Here is a 7,022-nt window from a genome sequence, read left to right as displayed (position 1 = left end):
TACAATTCGATACAATTAGCCTTGTGTTTTTAGGGTCCATTTGTGAAGTGCATATGTCAACATTTTATTCTTAACTGCAAAATAATACTCCACTGTATAAAGACAATATTTTGTTTATTACTTGTTGGAGGTTTGGAAAGTTTTGCACTTTGGGGTTCATTATGACAGTGCTATATATTCTGGAGACAGGTTTTCATATTCCCTGGGTACATACCAAGGAGTAGAATTTCTAGATTATATAGTAATTCTATGCTTAACCCTTGCAGAAATGACTAAGGGTTTTCCTCAAGCAATACTTGAAGAAAGTATTCACCACTCCTGCATGACACTATTCATCTTTTCTTTTCTTTTTTATTGGGGATATTTTATTTACAATACAGATGTCATTCCCTTTCCCCATTTTCCCTCCCAGCCGTTCTATCATGTATAACATGCCATTGTATCTAACTAGCCTTAACACACAGCCACTTTAAATCCTACCTTATCCCATCATTCCCCTTCACACATGGCTACTAACTTAGGATGCCTGAGGTCCTGTGGTCTATTCTGCTTCTCACTGATCTGTGACTGGTAATGCTTCTGTCTGAAGTTAACTGCTCTGGGAGTTTCTAGCTTCCAATTGTTTGCAGATCCTTTTCTCTTCCATTTCCTTTGCCTTGTTTGCTTTACGGACTCCTTATTTTAGTGGATTTTTAGGAGGGAAAAGTAGATAAAACATAAAATTAACACTACCCCTCACAAGCAGAAGTTTGCTTTTATTCCTATTTGCATTATAAGCTAGTTCTTTAGTTTTATTTGTTAGGAGGCTTCTGTTGCTGAAGGTTTTGGTGCAAAAGGCACACATCATGGCTCTTCTCTGGCTCATGGTGGCTCTTTCCTCTTGGGATCGCTGACGTTTTATATGAATGGAGCTGTTGAGGCTCTCATCTTTTATATTCATGGGTCACTGAGATTGGTTCATCTGAGCTCCGTGCAACTGATGGCCATTAACTTCATTTTAAATGCTTTAACAAAATAGTAATATTCCTTTATCTCTTTCTTTCTTTTCTCTTTCTTTTTTTCTCTTCCTTCCTTCCTTCCTTTCTTTCTTTCTTCCTTCCTTTCTTTCTTTCTTCCTTCCTTTCTTTCTTTCTTTCTTTCTTTCCATAACCCAAGCAGTGTGGTAAACACTGTGCCTGCACTATCTCATTTGGTGTTTTAACAACCTCATAAGACAAGTACTATCAGAAGAACATTACACAAGGAGGCTGAGCCCCTAGTATCATGTGGAACACGATAGGGAAGGGTGGGAATGGGCACATATGTCTTGTTTTTCTCATTCCAGGCCTTTCTTTATTACTAGAGTTCTATACTGTGCTTCCTGGGAGACCATGATTTTGTTCAGTTTATAGGTTGGCCAGTTTAGCTAACTCTGTCAGGGCCGTATGCTTACAGATTGTTTATGGGTTTGTCAGCAGCATTTCAAATTAAACACATATAAAGGGTTCAATACATTTTTTTCCTGTATGTGAATTCTCTGGGTTGTTTTTGTTCTTCTTGTTTTGTTGAGATGGTCTCACTGTGGAACCCAGGCTGCCTTGAAACTCTGATTCTTATGTCTGAGCCTCTGAATGCCGGAGTTACAAGTGTGCAACATACCCCTGGCTTTGGCAATCTGTTCTCTGAGGCAGGTTAATGGCTACAGTATTATGATTAACATGCAGCTAGAATTCGGATCATAGTTGGCAATTCAAATCGGACTTGAGAGCAGAAAATGGCAGTACAGGGTCCATGTTCCTACTTAAGTATTTTGCAAAATAGAAGAGGAGGAAACCACCCTGTAAGAAAAGTTAGTTTCTAATTTGGGTGTCTTTCTTAGAGTTCCCATTTCAACATTCAAAGGGAGGAGCTGATGGCTGGATTGGGAGCACTGTGTGCTTGAAGAGACTCTACACAGTCTAAGTGTTCCAGGTTCAGGATTTTTTTTTCTTTCCCTTTCACTGAAGTGATAAACAGCAGAGAGAGCTGTTAAGACAACGGGAGAAGTTGCCATAACTCCAGAAGGGCGGGATGTCTTGTGGGAAATTAGCCTGGATGTGCCAGGAAAAGAGAGGAGGCTATTGTACCTACAGTGCAGAGGGTAAAGGGCAGTGGCCCCAGATAAAACTGGGGAGCTTGGCAGGATGCTCTCCATAAAGTGCGGTCGGCCCAGCCAACAGTTCACAACAGGACTGGTGAGTCATGAAAGGCAGGAGACTTCCCTGTGGTCCGACATGGAGTCTCCCTCTAGTTTCCCCTTGGAATCAAGGGCAGGGTCTTTGATTTGGGAAGGGTCTCTAGTAGTTTGGGTTGGTACTTAGTCTTCAGAGGCATGCTGTTTAGCTATTCTTACTGTGACAAGTCTGTATTTCTAAGTAGCCTGGTGGTGATACCTCCAGTATCATGTATGGACACCTACATATGGATATTTTGAAACCTATGGCAAAGTTGGACTATCGTTAGGGAGCTTTCCCTGACATGGAAGCTATCGGGATAACAACACAGAACTGAACAAAACCCTGCATGTTCAGTGACTGAGATGTCTTCATTTGCTTTCGCAAATATCAGAATAAACTTCAGTCCAAAACATCTTCAAGTCTCTGTATTTCATGCAGCAAGCAGCTCTGTAAGCATTTATGAAAGTTGTTCCAGGAGATAGAATTAAACAAAGCAGAATTGTTATTATTGAGGGGTTTATAGTCTAATATGCAGAAGGATTAGGAAGCCAGCGTTCTGCCACAGGAGGCCAGGTGCTACATCAGACTGACTCAACCTTGCCTAGGGGAGGAAAATGTGAGTTATGGTCAATGAGGATGGTGGTGACAGCGATCACTCTTAGGCACTGCTTTAGTGCTTTACAATGGTTTACATAAGAGCAATCTCGGACTAGCTCGGGGCTCCTTCCTCTAGCCCACCCTCTAGCAGTCATTAAAAATAAGTATTTATCGTCTTAGTATTTCCAATTCTCCCCAACTTTAATTTTTTTAGAATCATTTATTTTATGGGTGTTTTTAAGTACACGTGTATCTGTGCACCACATGAATGACTCCTGCCCACTTCGGCCAGAAGAAGATGTCAGTCCTCTGGAACCAAAGTTATGAATGGCTGTGAGCCACTGTGTGGGTGCTAGAGATGCAACCCAGGCTCTCTGCAAGAAAAAGGGCTTAAAACACTGAGCCATCTTTCCATCCCCATTTCTCTTCAGCATTGATGCTGTTTTAGAGTTCATGCCTTTAAATGCCCCATTTCAACATTCGTTGACTGAGTTTTCTTGGCTTCAAGTTTTAAAAATTTAGCACGCCATTGCTTCCAAAGTGATATAAAGATGAAAATTTGGTCATGACACTTCCTGACTCAAAACCTTACATTTCTGGTTCTTAAAAACTTTAATAGGGATACAAGTGGACCAAGGTTTTGTTTTTGTTGTCAGTTGTTTTTGTTGTTTCTTGTTTTGTTGGCTTGTTTTTTTTTTTTTTTTTTTTTTTAAAGAAAATTGTTTCTGACCAGACCTTTTCCACTATATTTCATCCTCTACCAAGCACCTACACTCTGCCTCTTTAAATTTATTATTTTACACTTTGGTATTTTGGCTTATGTTATTGGTTCACTAGTCAGAAATGCTAGCCTGTCCTCGCTCGACTACCATGGTTCCCCCTGGTAAGCAAACTTTTAGTCTCAAGTTGCAGATTCTTTCTGTGTACCCCTGTGGTGGTCTGAATGAAGCTAAAACAATAATGGAGTATAAGAAGTTTGCTGTGTTAAACACCAATTACAAAAAACACCCCTCATAATTAATATTTAATGTTTCCAAGTAAAGAATATCAAAGACAGCAATATTTAACAGGATAGATGGATCACCTTAACAAGAAAGGGGATAAATGCAAATTCATAAATTTGAATAAACTTACACAACAACTTACAAATCACATGAGAAATTGTTACAACTAAAGAGATAACAATAGTCTGTAGTTAGAGGTGGGACCTTTAATTTTCTGCCCTTGGAAATTGAGAACATAAAACATGGAGGTGAAGTCAGTACAGTCTAGTGGACCACACAGTAAAGTAGCCAAACCAAACTGAAGATTCCAGAGCATTCCAGTGACAGTGGAGTTGGAGCCTTGACCAAGAGGGACCACATTCTGGGACATAAAACAAGCTTTAACAAATTTAAAATAGCTAAAGCATTCAACTCATGTTTTCTGATCATACCAGCACTGAACTAGAAATCATTTACACAAATAGGTCTGAAAAATACCTAGCATTTTGGAAACTAAATACATTTCTAAATTTATGAGATAAAGGGGAATTTTGAGTTAAATGCAAAATAAAATTCAACATTTCAAAAAAAGCAAAAAACAAAAGGAATTCTCCCTTTATCTATTAATAGTTTTTTTATTAAAATAGAATTACATCATTTCCCTTTCTCCCTTTTATATATACATATGAGTTATACATATGCATAAATACACACATACATATTTGTGTATATACATATATATGTATATATATACACATACACACACACACACACACACACATACAACCTGCTCAGTCTGTATAATGTTACTTGTAAGTATATGATTTCAGGACTGATGGCTTGGTATTGAATAACTAATTGGGAGGCTTTTCTTGGGGAAAGACTATTTTTCTCACTCTCTGCATTCTTTAGTTGCCTGTAGTTCTTTGCCTGTAGGTACAGACCCATGAGATTCCCCTTTCATGTTAGGATGTGAATTGCTGTCAACCTTGTTCAGGTTGTGATATTGACATGTCGCATTATGTGATTATGCTAAGAAATGCTGCTAATGACTACCATATTTCTCTAAAAACAGACGAAGTTGAAAATACATAAGGACGTGAGGAAACACAAACAACTAAAACAATATTGAACAAGTAACAAATACTGGCAAAGATGTGGAGGAAAAAGAACTCTTAATATACTGTTGGTGGGAAGGCAACTTAGTAGACCCACTTAGGAAGCTAATATGGAGAAGCCTCAAAAAGCGCAACTAGAACTACCATGTGATCCAGGTAGCTCATCTTGAATATATAGTTTGCTTTTTATCATTGAGATAAAACACCATGCCCCAAAACAACGTGTGGAGGAAGCCTGGCTAGTTTTTGAAGTTTCCTGTCTCATAATGGTTGAGGTTCATTCTGGTCCCTCTTTGCTTGAACAACACAGGTTCATCTGAAAGAAATCACTAAGCTTCTGCCTTAAGGGCTGTAATTGTATCTGAGAAGTTGACACCTGTGTCTAGCAAACACCAGGAAGATTAAAAAATGGTCTGTGAACTGGTGATTTATGGCCTGAAGGGTACCAAAGCAAAGGACTACGGAACTTCTTTCTGCCAGTACCACCCTCTGGCATTTAATCACACAATGCTTGGTTTTGTTTTTCAACTTTTCCTGTTATTATGATGCAGTCACTGGCTTGTGTAATTATGAGCTTCAAAAGCAGAGAACGCATCATCTCTTTTTGTGTCTCTTCTTACAAGGACTTAGTGTAGCACTTACTGGTAAGGTGCTTAAGACAAAGAAAGGGATTAATGAAAAAGAAAGAGAAAGAAAAGAAAGTAAAAGTGTCTACAATCACTGACAGGGTTTCAGTAAAGCAGTCTGGAGGGTCAGGTATTTTCCATAGCTCCACAGTGGGTGTTGCCACTTTAGCTGCCCTGGTCTGGCTGAAGGCCAGGACTTGATTGTTGATGGTCCTTCCTTTGCTGCTAGTCACTGTTAAGTACTGCAGATTTACAGCAATCTTCATGGAAGTCTGTATGAAGCCAGAGGTGATAACACCAAGACTCAGAGCCACTGACCAGCAGAATTCAGAATGCCTAGGCTATGCTCCAGGTTGCAGACACCTGATTTGACTTCTCAAGACCTGTTGTATGCAAGTGTCAGGCCTAACACGGAGGTCTAATTGCCATTCCACCTTCATCCTTCAGTCACTTACAGGTGGAGGGTGTGATGAACAGGCCCCAGGCCCTAGAGAGATTTACATACTAATAAGGTACCTGAAGGCCAGAGGGTGGAGTCAATTAAGCATTCCTCCCCAGCCCCTCCCCCTCTTCCCATCCCTATTTAACTCAGGTCGGCCCTGGGTTTTAGCGGGTGTGCATCCAGATCCATCCACCATCCATCATGCCAATAAACTGGTTTTGGAAACCCAAGGACTTCCTCGTGTGTTGGGGCCGTGTAGTGAGGAACCGTGGAGAGGCCTTCAGAAAGCAGCTGGGCCTAACTTCCAGCTGGAGGAACCCAGGGCGTTCCCAGCCAACTACACACAGCGTGGCCTGAGGAACCCTGTGGTTCCCCAGCCGTGTTGTTTTTACCTACAGGCAAGGTTCACTTGGATTCACTCTATTTACCAGCAGATGTTTTAAATTCATCTACTACCAAGGCTCGACTGTTGCAAGGACTCCCCTTTAGCCCCTTTTCATATGTATGCCCATTACTTTAGGACAGTGGCTCTCAGCCTTCCTAATGCTGCAACCCTTTTAGATAGTTCCTCATCTTGTGGTGACTCCAAACCATAAAATTATTTTGTTGCTACTTCATGACTAATTTTGCTACTGTGAAAGTGTCGTTTGACCCCAGGGGCGGGTCGTAACCAACATGTCAAGAACCACTACTTTAGAAGGTACTGGGGTTGGAGAACAGCATGAAGAATAGAGTAACAGTGGTCAGTTTTGGTTCATTACACCACAGAAGCAGTCACTTTAAGTAAGGTCCAGTATGTTTGTTATGTATATGTGATTGCATAAATACTTCACCCCTTCTCCTCAGGTCTTTCTCCAATCACCATATCTAACATCTTCACCACTCCACACCCATCAGCCTCACCTTGTACTCTAGCATTTGGGCATTTATCCTGTACCAGAACAGGCATCCATTCTCTTGCCATTCATACTGTTTCCTAGTTTTGATTATTATCAACAATGCTCCTAGACCATGAATTTTGGAGCACATTTTTTAGTGCCTTTATTCAATATGTATTTGAT

The sequence above is a fragment of the Arvicanthis niloticus genome, chromosome 5 (genome assembly GCF_011762505.2).
Source record: "Arvicanthis niloticus isolate mArvNil1 chromosome 5, mArvNil1.pat.X, whole genome shotgun sequence".
Classification (NCBI taxonomy): Eukaryota; Metazoa; Chordata; class Mammalia; order Rodentia; family Muridae; genus Arvicanthis; species Arvicanthis niloticus.
The sequence above is the reverse complement of the archived record's forward strand: the minus strand, read 5'-3'. Positions refer to the sequence as shown.